We start from the raw sequence: 13,966 nt of genomic DNA on the forward strand, positions 1-13,966 counted from the left end.
TCTTAAAAGACTTTGTTTGAGCAAAAGGGAGGTTGACTTGCCTCACCTAAGACCTGTGACTCGAGCTAGTCCATGCAGAATTGCAGCCACCAATCAATCTGAGCGCACGCACACACATACACACACGTACGCACGCACACGCACATGCACACACACACACGAACACATGCTCTGTCCCTCTGCTCCTCCCATTCCTCCTCCACGATGCTCCCTAGAGGTCCCTGCAGTCCCCACCCCCACCCATGCACAGAAGAAAGGGCACCTCTGGTTGCTGGTCACTTCTGTGGTGCCACTAATGTGGCAGAGACATCGTGCCAGGGCCCAGGGCTCCTGGGGGACCCACCCACTCAGCCCCCAGGATGAGGGACCCCTTTGCCTGTCACCAGCACAAAACACTACACTGGACCATCCCCGCCACTTGTCCCCTCAATGCAGCCACGGCCTGAGAAATGACAGGTAAGAAGAGAAATGGTCCCTGCATCGCTGGCCAGGGAAGGGGCAGCAGAGGATATTCTCAGAGCGCTGTCAGCACCTCCAATCCCCAAACCCAGATCTCACGGTTGTCTGGATAGCCCTGGAGGGCCAGGCAGAACCAGGGGCTGTAGCCCACCTGCTTTGGGGGGCCCCGCCCTCTGCATCCCTCAGGCAAAGCCAGTCTGGAGAAGAGCCGGGCCTGTGTGGAACAGCAGGCCTCACGACTGAGTGGGAACGATTCCATTCGAAGCCGTCCCACTGCTCCTGTCTGTCCATTCTCAGCGAGCAAAGAGACCAGGAGAGACCTAGTAAAGGATTTGGGTTTTATCTTATTTACCGTGAAGACAGTCCTGAAGCCAGACGGGTTCATTTTCTTCTGGGGTGCATGACTATAAAGCAAAGAGAACTACACTTATTTTTTTTTATTTATTCACTTGTACTCATTTCTCATGGACTTAAGGCGATATAGAGGGTAGCAAATATATTTATAGTAAAAAAAAGAGGCAGGATCAGAGAGGTAGGACAGCCATGCTTGCACATGGCTGACCCAGGTACCCAGTACCCCCACGTGGTCCCCCAAAATCCCCCAAACCCCATCCCTGAGATCAGAGTCAAGAAAAAACTTTGAACATCACCCAGATGTGGCAGAAAAACTGAAAGAAAAAATATCTAAGGAAAGAAAGCAGCAAAAGGCTGGTGACAGAGGAGCAAAATACAGATCAAAACCTGTTATTTTCTCTCTTTAAAAAAATGGGGGGATGGGGGCTGAAGTGATAGCACAGCGGGTAGGGCATTTGCCTTGCACGCGGCCGACCCGGGTTCGGTTCCCAGCATCCCATATGGTCCCCCAAGCATGGCCAGGAGTAATTCCTGAGTGCATGAACCAGGAGTAACCCCTGTGCATCGCTGGGTGTGACCAAAAAAAATGGGGGGCTGGAGAGATAGTATCAGGGGTAGCGTGCTTGCCTTGAATGTGGTCAACACAGGTTCGATCCCCAGCATCCCGTATGGTTCTCCTGAGTACCACCAGGAGTGATTTCTGAGCACAGAGCCGAGAGTAAGCCCTGAGCATCTCCGGGTGTGGTCCCAAAGCAAAATGAATAAACTTTTGCTCCATTTCAAGGAAGACAAGAAGCATGCCAAGAGTAGCAGATACCCTAAATCCTCTCTCTGCCCCCCCAGCCCCTGCCCGCCTCTTCTGTCCCCTGTGGGAGGCTGGACGTGGTCTCCAAATCCTAACGAACATGCTGGCAGCTGAGCTTCCCAACACACTATTCCAGACATGGTTTGAAATACACTTTTAAAGGGGAATGATTTGTAATCCAAGAGTATAATTTAAATAAATTGGGTTAATGCTGGGTTCTAACATTTATGGTTGGTTAATTTGGTTAATTTGATCTGCATGTCATTTTGATGAAATTGCATTTGATAGAGCTCTTTACATTATAAATTGTTAATGTGCTTTAACATATATGACGATAAAATTATTGACTATTCTCATTCACTTAAAGGTGGCCTTGGAAGAAAATGGTTTGGAAAGTGTTACTTGTGCAATAATGATTTGCCCTGGAGTTCATGAATGGAAATGTAATATAGCAAGTGATTTAGCTAGTATTACTGAAAACGTTCTTACAGCTTCAAAATAATACTAACAAACTGTCATTATTTTAATACAGTACTTAGGGTAAAACACCGAAATATGTTACAATTCTGCTAGGTGTGAAGTTAAGAGATTTATTTTCATCCCCCTTAAAAATATATTTCCACTTGTAGTTAATGTATTTATATTGAATTCCCTGGTGTCCTACCTAGTTTTATTTCATCTCATTTATTCTCCCAAAGGATAGTTTTGAACTGACAGAGTAAAGATGCTTCATTGCAGTGTCTACTTCATTTTTTCATAAATATTTACAATATAAAATATTCTGAAACACAATACTAGAGATGAGGAAAATATCTTGAGGATGGAAAATGAATACATTTGAGTCCATTTCAGCAATTTTCAGACAGTTCACCGTCTATTAGGAGATGACGCTTTGAATTTCATGCTCATGAACATTGAGGAAAACAGTATTTAAGCGTTAAAAAATTCTTTCCATCGTTGAAAAGCCTCCTCTTATTTTATTTCTAAATTTAAAAGACTATCTGAAAGCATTTTTGATTTGTAGGCTTTTGAAAAGAACACCCTCCAAAGAGCCAAAGAGAAGTACATTAAAATAAGCTGTGTAATTCCAGATCCTTTGTTAAAGTGGTTTCTCAGCCAACCAGACCTCACCTGTGCTTACTGACCTATAATTATTGTTCCCAATTGCAAATGACTGATTGTCAACTCTTTATAAAAACCACTGCACAAAGCTCGGCTGAAGGAAAGTGGTGATTAAATCAGAATTGCTGGTGGCTTCTATGGATCATCTTGCCGATCAGCCAGACTTTGTCATGTTCCTCTTCTGCTCACAGAGTCAAAACCTCCCCAAGTGTCTGAGGCATAAAAGATGGTTTACTCTTTATCGCTTTTTTTTGCCTGACAGTGAATGATTTGAATTAAAGTAAAATATTGGGCTAAGAAAATCAGTCTCTTTTGTCTTCCCATGAAGGCAGCCAGTCTATTAAGTCAAGTTTGCTCTTTCTCATCCAAAGCACTCAGTCAAGAAGGGCAAACGCTAAGGGTTTTTTCTTTCTTTTCTCTCCTCCCTTCTGGGATTATAGTATAATTTTAAATATTGTTTTTATAGAAATCCCATAGGCTATAATCATGCAAATACAAACACCCTATATTTGATTTTATTATATGAGCGAGTCTTTTATAATGTCCTGAAGCAAAATTTTACATTCTTCGATGATCTCAAGGCCAGTTATTTTCCAATGACTCACCTGGTGACGAAAATGATGAGAACTTTTCAACAGAACATTATGACTCAATTAGAAAACTCTTGAGCTCTTTATTCACACCAGTATATTCATTTCTAAGCTAATTCCCTAATGATGTGTGTCAAGCTATTAAATCAAATTTGATATACAGTTGATAATTCAGTGAGATCTGTGCACCCCCGTATTCCTAACAGCATTCTTCACAATAACTGAGTTGGAAACTACCTAAGTGCCATCAACAGGTGAGTTGACGGGGCTAGAGCCAAGGCAAGTACAGGGTATTTGCCTTGCACATGGCCAACCCACATTTGATCTCTGGCATCCCATATGGAGTCCCAAGCCCGCCAGGAGTGATCCCCAAGTCAGGAGTAAGCTCTGAGCACAGACAGCTGTGACCCAAAAATCAACCAAACAGAAAGAGAGGCTAAAGAAGATATGGGGTATCCACACAATGGAATACCACTCAACTTTTTTTTTTTAATAAATCCTGCCATTGGCAACAATCTGATTGGACCTAGATGGCATTAAACTCAGTGAAATCCGTTAGAAAGAGAAAGATAATGTGATTTCATTCAGATGAAGTAAATAAGGAAAAAATTAAAAACACAAGATTTTTATACTACAAGGACAAATAGGATTACCAGGAGGAATCAGGGAAAAACGTTGAATAAACTGAGCAGAAGGAGCGAATTAGGGCTGGGGCGATAGCACAGCGGGTAGGGCGTTTGCCTTGCACGCAGCCAACGTGGCCGACCCAAGTTCGATTCCCCCGCCCCTCTCGGAGAGCCCGGAAAGCTACCGAGAGTATCTCGCCCGCACGGCAGAGCCTGGCAAGCTCCCCGTGACGTACTCGATATGCCAAACACAGTAACAACAAAGTCTCACGATGGAGACGTTACTGGGCCCGCTCGAGCAAATCGATGAACAACGGGAGGACAGTGACAGAGACAGTGAATAGAAACTAAAGTTTTGGTTATGAATATAGATAGTCTATATAGATGTTGATGTAAGCCAATACACCTGACACCCATGTAATGTTATAAGACAGTGTTGCCTTGTTTTAAAAAATAAACATAGGATAAGGAGAACATAGAAACCCAAAGAAATAATTACATTGAAATAACGCCTTCTGCTTTTCCATCACAATCAATGAATTCAACATGCTTTCCTTCTCTAGAACCCACCTAAAGAATGGCAAAGAAATAAAAGAAAATAAATAACAACAAAGGTGTGAGGGCTGGTGTTGATCTTCAGCAGGTGGAAATTTTCAGCAAATTTTCTGCAGACTGAACATACTTTGGGTGTTCGAGTGATACAGGTTGCATGACAAGAAGTCAGGAAAGCGGGAGCCCGAGTAAAATCAAGGGGAGGCTTTGTTCAAGTGGGCCAATAAGGAAATGGGAAGTCATCAATGTCTCTCTGAGCAGCTCGATGACTTGCCCTCTCTCCTTGCCCTTCTTCCTGGAGGGCTTCTGGCATTTATCCCACAAACTGACAATCGGAGGTTTCCACTGAAGAGCTGACAACTGTGGCAGCACCAGAGTTTCTAGAATGGATCTGGCACCACCAAAATCAAGCCCCCTCATCCTAAAACTTGGACCTCTCAATTCCTAACTGGGAACCCCAAGGAGATGATTGCCATTGGCATGCCATGAGCCTGCGAATGCATGTGCACGCACACATGCGCGCGCGCGCGCACACACACACACACACACACACACACACACCAATACACACAGATCCCTAATAGGAATTCGTGCCTGCCAGTTGTTTATTTTTGGATCACACCCGGCGATGCTCAGGGCTTATTCCTGAGTGTGGTAGTGCTCAGAGGACCATAAGGGATGCCGGGGATCGAACCTGGGTCTGTGGTGTGTAAGGCAAGCACCCTCCCCGCTGTCCTATAACTTCCCCCCCAAATGAAACTTTTTTTTCAGTAAACTTTAAACTTTAATAATAAACTTTATCTTTCACTCTCAAATATGAGCATAGAAGCAAAGATGGCCAGATGTTTAAGGAAAACCAGTGAAAAAGAGAAGCTGCCAGCCAATAATGGGATAACTGGATCAAACCATAAATGGTTCGAACCTTCTAAACACACCCTGATTGGCTCCCGAGAGATTTAAAGACATGCATGGCCCCACCATGGAAGAACAGGAGACTGAATAAGAAATACAGTACCAGAAAGAGCCCTTGGAAGTTAAAAATAGGATCACCAGTGACAGGGAATAATGTATGTGTAAAAAGTATAATTACAGTATTGTAAGTTACAGTTCCTCAGTAAAATGATAACGAAAACAAGTCAGTGAAAATCTGATTACCAACATTAGATACTCAAAGGACTGGGGAGCTGGGAAAGTGGTTCAGTAGCAGAGCATTTGCCGTATCTGTGTTTGTTCCCTGGGCTGGAGCGATAGCACAGCGGGTAGGCGTTTGCCTTGCACGCAGCTAACGTGGCCGACCCGAGTTCGATTCCTCCGTCCCTCTCGGAGAGCCCGGCAAGCTACCGAGAGTATCTTGCCCGCATGGCAAAGCCTGGCAAGCTCCCCGTGATGTATTCGATGTGCCAAACACAGTAATAACAAAGTCTCATGATGGAGACGTTATGGGCCCACTCAAGCAAATCGATGAACAACGGGAGGACAGTGACAGTGTTTGGTCCCCAGTTAGATCCCCAGCACCACAAACACATTTATAAATGAAAATCAAAGGACGAAGGCAGTAAGAGGAAAAAGACAGAGGAGAAACCCAAGAGATCTGGTTCACAAGGCATCCAGTAAAAAGACAAGGGAGAAGGGGAAGAAATGAAGAGATGAAGGAAATAATCAGATATCTAACAGGAGAGAGTCCTAGAGTTGCTAGAGACAAGTTGAATGGGTTAGTAGCCAAGTGCTAAGAATCTCAAAGTTTGGCGGGGCCGGGATGGTATGGGGACACCAAACTTATCTGTAGCTCTGAGTAATAAAACCAGTGATTCAATAGCTTCAAGATTTTATTATTTATTTTGTGTTTGGGCCACACCCAGGAATGCTCAGGGGTTACTCCTGGCTCCACATTCAGGAATTAGTCCCGGTGGTGCTCGGGGGGGACCATCTGGGGTGCCGGGGATAGAACCAGGGTTGCCTGCAAGCAAAGCAATCTCCCTATCTGCTGTACTGTTCCTCCGGGTCCAAGTGCTTCAAAATTGAAGCCACATTATTTTGAAGGTCCACCAGCAGTCATCCAGAGATCATTCAGTAAGATTCAGAACATTCTCTGTACTGTCTCTGAAGAGTGATTTGAGGTGTATATCAAGAAAATAAGGGAGAAAACCCAGAGTCCGGTAGACAGTCCCAGGATGATCATTGGGTTCAGGCTTCCAGAAAGTGACCCCTGCAGAGAATAACGTGATGGAGAGGTCTGGGTGGTTCTTAGGATTTCATAGACCCCTTATCTTTTGTCAGCAAGAACCCAGAGAAGTACAGGCAATCCTGTTTCCAAGGATTCTTTTTGATTGTTGTTTGATTGGTTTGGGTTTGGGGGCCACTCCCAGCGGTGTTCAGGGCTTGCTTCCAGCTCTGCACGCAGAAATTATTCCTGGCGTTGCTTAGGAGAGCACATGGGGTCCTGGAGATCAAACCCAGTTCAGCCCCATAAAAAGCAAGCACCCTAAGTTCTGCACTATCACCCCAGCCCCAAAGATTCAGTAGTTTTTAATTCAACTGTAAGACTCAAGCCTATTGGTAATCCCAGAGTCAATACACCTGGCACTTTGATTTTTGTGTGTTTTTTTTTCTTTTTGAGTCACACCCAACAATACTCAAGGGGTTAATCCTGGTTCTGCACTCAGAAATTACTCTTGGGGGACCATATGGAATGCTGGGAATTGAACCCGGGTCAGCCATGTGCAGGGCAAATGCCCTACCCGCTGTACTATCACTTTGGCCCCACGCCTGGCACTTTGGCATTCCCTTAAGACCTTGCAGCCGGCATCGGTGGGAGGAGGGATGGACAGGACGCAGTGTGCTCATTCCCGGCTGAGGCTGGGCAAAGCCACACTCCACCTTCTATAGTCATCTCTTATACTATAAATACACGTCCTTGTGGTAGTCTGGTTAGCGCCAGGGTTTTTGCATTTTTGCACTTCTCGCGGGTGACTTCACTGTGTAAAGTGGTCCCCAGGTGTACACAGAGTTTCCAGCACACGAAGCTGCTGCGGGTGTGCTGGAGAGAAGGTGTGTGTGGAACGGGTTCTGCTCAGCTGAGAGCCGTCGGGATGTTGGCTGGGTTCAGCATTAATGAGTCCACAGTAGATTTTAAATGAGACTCTGAGCCCTGTCTCCAATAAACCGAGGTTACTGACATCTGATGAAAATGTCGTCATAGACTCACAGCTTCCTAACCTGATTTCAGTTTTCAGGAATTCGGCATTCCCAGCTACTTTATAGAACAGAACTGCATGGAACAAGAATCACTTGTAGGGCTGGAGAGATAGGACCGGGCAAAGCACTTGCCTTGTGTGCTGCTGACCCAAGTTCTATCTCCAGCACCACACAGAGTCCCGAGTCCCGCCAGGGAGTGATCCCTGAGCACAGAGCCAGGAGTAAGCCCTGAGAACAGAGCCAGAAGTAAACCCTGAGCACTGCTGGATGTGCCCCTCCCTTCCAAACAAAATAATTATTGGCAAGTTTTTGGACAGTTTAGGGATTTAGAGTGAGGGGAAGCTCTGTTAGAAGTTGTGAGACAAAAAAAAAAAAAAAAAAAAAAAGCATGCCCCGAAATGAGAATCCACTTTTGGTGCCAAGACAGAAGGCCGCTAGTGTTGGGTCACAGTGTACAGAGAAGCAGGTGGGAGGCTCGGGCCCCCCTCTAGTCTGCGGGGAACGGTGCTCACAGGCCTACATTGCAGACATGGTGCTTAAGGCTGTTCAATGTTCAGGATAAGGCCTGGAGACATAGTACAGTGAATAGGGTGCTTGCCTTGCATGTCGCTGATCCGAATTTGAGCCCAGGCACCTATATGGTCCTCCGAGCACCGCCAAAAATAATTCCTGAATGCAAAGCCAGGAATAACCCCCAAACACCACTGGGTGTGGCCCCCAAAACAAACAAAATTTCAGAATAAACCTAGAGACAAAACAAAGATCTCGTGATGCATAGGATGGAGTGGAAAGAGTTAGGAATCAGAGCACCAGAAGATGTGGTTCTCGCCACCATGCTCATGACCTCTCCACACGCTCGGGCCGAGCCTCACGCACGAGTGAACGTATTCCTGGACTGTGTGGTTGCATTTGCAGCCACACAACAACTTAGACCTCACATCACCCATAGTCCAAGAGTACTGCATCACATTTGATGGGGTTTAAAGTAGAGGGAAATCTCTTTTATAGGTAAGCACAGAAGGCTCAACCTTTAACAACATGTTAATGATCTCTTGTAGAAGGGCTTAATGGCCCCTGGGTGAAATACAACAATTTTTACACTCTTTCCCCGAAGAAAACATTCTTGTAGCATTTTCAGCAGTTTTTCATAACAAACAATACGAAATAAATTATTTCGGTTCTGCTTTGGGGCGGGGGTCGGGGTTCAGGATGGAAACATCTGAAATATGGTGGTGGGAAGGTGTCATGGTGGTGGGATTGGGGCTCAAATATTAAATGTAATCAAATATCCTGAACTACTTTATAAAATAAAAAAAATAGATGCGGTTCAGGAGAAATAGGGAGGCAGTGAAGGACGGCGGGGCCAGGGAAAGTTCGAAGTGTCTAGTCTGATTCACAGCCGCCTCCTCCTGCAGAGCAGGAGTAGCTGAAGCTGGAAGCAGAAAAAGGGAGTAAAGTATTCTACTTAAAGTTTTCAAGGCTGGGCTGGAGCGATAGCACAGCGGGGAGGGCGTTTGCCTTGCACGCAGCCAACATGGCCGACCCAGGTTCGATTCCCAGCATCCCATATGGTCCCCCGAGCACCACCAGGAGCGATTCCTGAGTGCATGAGCCAGGAGTAACCCCTGAGCATCGCCGGGTGTGACCCAAAAAGCAAAAAATAAATAAAAAAATAAAGTTTCCAAGGCTATGAGTGGAAGAAATAAGAATAAAAACCCACTGTCGGGGTCCAGAGAGACAGCACAGAGGCGAAGGTGCTTGCCTTGCACGTGGCAGACCTGAGTTTGATCCCCAGCATCCATATGTTCTCCCGAGCACTGCCTTGCCAAGAGGAATCCCTGAGCACAGAGCCAAGAGTAAGCCCTAAAGCCCTCGGCAGAGCCGGTGTGGTCCCAAAATGAACAACCAAAACCAATTAAAAATATACATATATATGGCCAATAGTTGGAGAGGAGGAAAGCTCTCCTTCTTAAGCATTAATAGAGATTATCTAAAAATAAAAAGAAGTGGACAAGCAGAGGTAGAAAGAGTAGTTTTCTAGAACAAACCAGACCAAAATGCAAAATTATGGCATGGGCAGGCCTCTGGGGTGAGGTAGGGGTTGAGAAGCTTGGGGGGGAGTTTGCTGCGTTGCCTTTGATGCTCCTTTCTGCTTCTTCCCGCCCCTCCCCCCATGCCCACCTACGTACAAGTCTTAGATTAAAAGTTTACAATTTCTTCAAATTTTCAAAATAACTTTGACTTGGTTGCTTTCTTCGCTCTAGGATGAGCTGCTTGAGGGCATCTTAAAGACGCATTTCAGTTTGCCAGCATCACGTGGGTGGATCCCAAGGCCCCAAACTCTCAGTTCACAGAGAACTTAGGGTCTGCAACCTGTTTCTTCAAGGCTCCTAGGCCGGAACTCCCGCATTGGTTTTATTGACTAAATGACTAAGGCCAAACCACTTAGTAAAAGACTTTTTGTCCCAACAATTCAGTAGCCGGCTAAAAATATCAGAGCCCCACAATTAAAAGAAACGAGACATGTTTGTTCTGTTCTGAGGGAGCCCCAGTGAGTTAGGGGTAGGATGTAGGCAGCTCTGGGGCATTGCACAACTTCTCAAACTTTGGAATCAGGCTGGACCCGTCACTCTCATTTCTGGTTTCAGTTGATTTTTTTTTTAAGGTTTGGGGGTCATACCTGGTGATACTTAGGGATTAATTACTCCTGCTCTGCCCTCACAATCCCTCCTGATTGGCTTGGGGGGGTGGGGTCATAGGAGGTGTCCGGGATCAAACCTGGGTTGACCACATGCAAGGCAAGCACCCTATCTGATGTACTATTGCTCCGGGCCCTCCAGGTTGATTTTTATTGTCAGTTTCTCCTTTCCTTTGTAGTCACGGTTCCTGTGACGGAGGGTTCAGGTCTGGTGGAGGTATCTGGGTGCTCACACAGAGTTGGGGAGACACTAGGGATGACTCTGTCTGTGGAGGCTCCAGCATCCCCTCTGGGTCTCAGCATGTGGAACAGAGACAGGGGTGGGACTGTCAACCAGCCCAAGCTGCAAGGCAGGTACTCTGCCAACAGTTAGCCCCAAGCCTCACAGACTGGGTTTTTGGTTTTTTATTTATTTATTTATTTATTTATTTTACTTTGCACTTACTTTTCATCACACCAATATTCCAAAACTCAGCTCTGCAAATACACAGCATCATCAAAAGGAAGACAGTGTGGCCTAGTGGTGAAACCGAACTACTGTGAGCTGGGGACTTGGGGGCGGTGAACAGGGGAGAGGATCCCTGGGTGTGTCCTGAAGAGTAAACACACACTAGGGTGCCCTGGGGCTCAGTTTGGGCCCCAAGACTCTGGTATCTGTTTGAAACTTTGGTTTGTTTGCTTGTTTTTTTTGGGGGGGTCAGACCCAGCGATGTTCAGGGATAACTCCTGACTCTACTCTCAGAAATTACTCCTGGAGGTGCTTGGGGAACCATGTGGGATGCCAGGGACTGAACCCAGGTCGGTCACCTGCAAGGCAAACACCCTATCCACTGTATATCGCTCCGGCCCCTGTTGGAAACTTTCTTAGGGTCTGTCTTGAAATTTCACCAGAAAATACTTGAGGGGGAGCTGGAGTCATAGTACAGCGGGGAGAGTGCCTGGCTTGCACTTGGCCAACCCTGGTTCGATCCCTGGCACCTATATGGGCCCCTGAGCCCCGCCAGAAGCGATTCCTCAGGGTAGATCCAGGAGTAAAACCTGAGCACCACCAGGTGTGGCACAAAAAAGTAAAAAGAGAAGGAAATATTTGAGGACAAGAGCCCTTTATATTCCACGACATTGAATGTTGTTTCTTGTCCAATCGTAAATGATCCATAAATACACTTTTCATTGAATCTGGGTTGTCATCGAGTGCGAGGTACATGCTGATTTCTAGAGATAGTAAAACACTTCTCTTAGAGATAGTAAAATGCATAAAAATCAACGAAATGCAGTGGTTATTTGAATAGGCCGGTGTGAGTTTATGGTCCATGTCCGAGTGAGTGCCGCAATTTTATATTTGCATTTGTGATATCAGTAAAAGCTAACTCATTGCCATCTTTATAGGCTTACAGTCACCCATGGAAATAAATCCTAGGAGGGCTGGAGCGATAACACAGCAGGTAGAGCATTTGCCTTGCACGCAGCTGATCCCGGTTCGATTCCCAGCATTCCATATAGTCCCCCGAGTAATTCCTGCAGAGCCAGGAGTAACCTCTGAGCATCGCTGGATGTGACCCAACAAGAAAAAAAATAATAATTTCAGGAGGAGAAATAAATCCTAGGAGCCAGAGTGATAGGACGGCGGTTACAGAGTTTGCCTTGCAATGCGGCTGATCTGGGTTCGGTCCCTGGCAATCCACATGGCCCCGGCGCCCAGGCAGGAGTGATCTCTGTTACTGGCATGATGGAGTTGAGGTCAGACTGTACACATGGCAATCATGGCAATTGATCAATTGATCATTGTAAAGTTGGGTGCTATGAATAACTTTGTAAATTACAGTAAAGGTAAAGGTAAAGGCCCTCCCGTTGATCGTCGATTTGCTCGAGCGGGCCCAGTAACGTCTCCATTGGAGACTTTGTTGTTACTGTGTCTGGCATATCGAATACTCTCGGTAGCTTGCCGGGCTCTCCGAGAGGGGCGGAGGAATCGAACTTGGGTCGGCCATGTTGGCCGAGTGTAAGGCAAACGCCCTACCCGCTGTGCTATCGCTCCAGCCCTCAATTAAAAATATTTTTAAAAATTTAAAAAGAAAAAGAAAAAAAGAAAGAAATCCTATACTGGGACCTGGAGGAATAGCACAGTGGCTCAGAGCGCCGAGTTCGAATCCCCGGTGCCCCAAATGCACTCAGCACACTTGTGGCAGCACTGCTATTTGACCTGACAACAGCCCTGCTGTATGTGATCTCAGGCACCACCAAAACAAAAGCCATCATCCTCACCATCATCATCATCATCTAGAACACCAGTCAAGCTATTGCCTTTTCCCCAGAATATATGAAAAAATAGTAGTGGTGAAAGAGAATGAGCGTTATTCCCTTTTCCCCAGCATCTACAAAAAAAAAAAATAGCGGTGTTCACCCACAGCTGTGCTCCCAGGGGTGAAAGGGGAGGAGCCCGCAGCAGGCTCTCCCCTTAGCTTCCGGGTTTTGACTTCCCTTCTTCCTGTTCCCCGCTGTTAGCATGTTCCAAACGTTCCCACTCACTCTGAGTAGTTACAAAACTCTCTCCTTTGATCGTGCCTCATGTCTCCAGGTGGAGATGGACAGGGACGTCCCCCATCTAGGTTCCGTCTCTGGTTCTCAGTCACCAAGGGTCTGGAGGAGGGCCCTGAATGAGGCCTCCAGCAGCCCCCCACCCCACCTCTCTCTGCATAAACAACCACTGAAAGGGCTTGGCCAGACTCTAGCCTCACACTTGGAAACAAACTGTACTCTCTGCCTCTTCAGAGCAGAATTGGTTTCAGGGTAAGAGGTAAATAAAAGTAAAAAAAAAAATTAAGTATTAGGGCTGGAGCGATAGCACAGCGGGTAGGGCGTTTGCCTTGCACACGACTGACCCAAGTTCAATTCCCAGCATTCCATATGGTCCCCTGAGCACCGCCAGGAGTAATTCCTGAGCGCATGAGCCAGGAGTAACCCCTGAGCATTGCCAGGTGTGACCCAAAGAGAAAAAAAAAAATTAAGTATTAGTCTAATGGGAGAAATCAACTCTGCAAAAACAAATCTCTCTTGAATTAAGTGGCCGTATTTAGAATTCCAGGCTTATAAGAAATGGCTATTAAAAATCCCCACCAACCCTATGACATGTTTAACTCCTGTCTGCCCGAGACTGGAGAGAGCCAGGGCAGGGTCGGGCTGGCGTGGGAGGAAGGATGTATAGGATCTTTAAGAAGCAGGGCCTTCCCTCCAGGGAGCTGAGGGACAGGAGCTCTTCCATCTGTGGGGTCCGGCAGGTACCATGCCCCCTGTTAGCCTCCCCTGCTGCTCCAAAGACCCTTTGGGCGTATTTTGGGGTTTGGGGCCACACCTGGTGCTACTCAGGGTTCTGTGCACAGGAATCACTCCCGGTGGTGCTTGGGGGACAACATGGGGTGCGGGGATCTGGTTGGGTGCTTGCAAGGCAAGTGCCCTAGCCATAGTACTATCCCGCCGCCGTCTCCAGACAAAGACCCACAGAGCCCAGGGTGCCTCACAGGCGTTGGACACTAGGGGTGCAGTGCCTGCAGCTGAAACACAGCAGCAT

This window comes from Sorex fumeus, unplaced genomic scaffold, assembly GCF_029834395.1.
Source record: "Sorex fumeus unplaced genomic scaffold, SorFum_2.1 ptg000020l, whole genome shotgun sequence".
NCBI classification, from domain to species: domain Eukaryota; kingdom Metazoa; phylum Chordata; class Mammalia; order Eulipotyphla; family Soricidae; genus Sorex; species Sorex fumeus.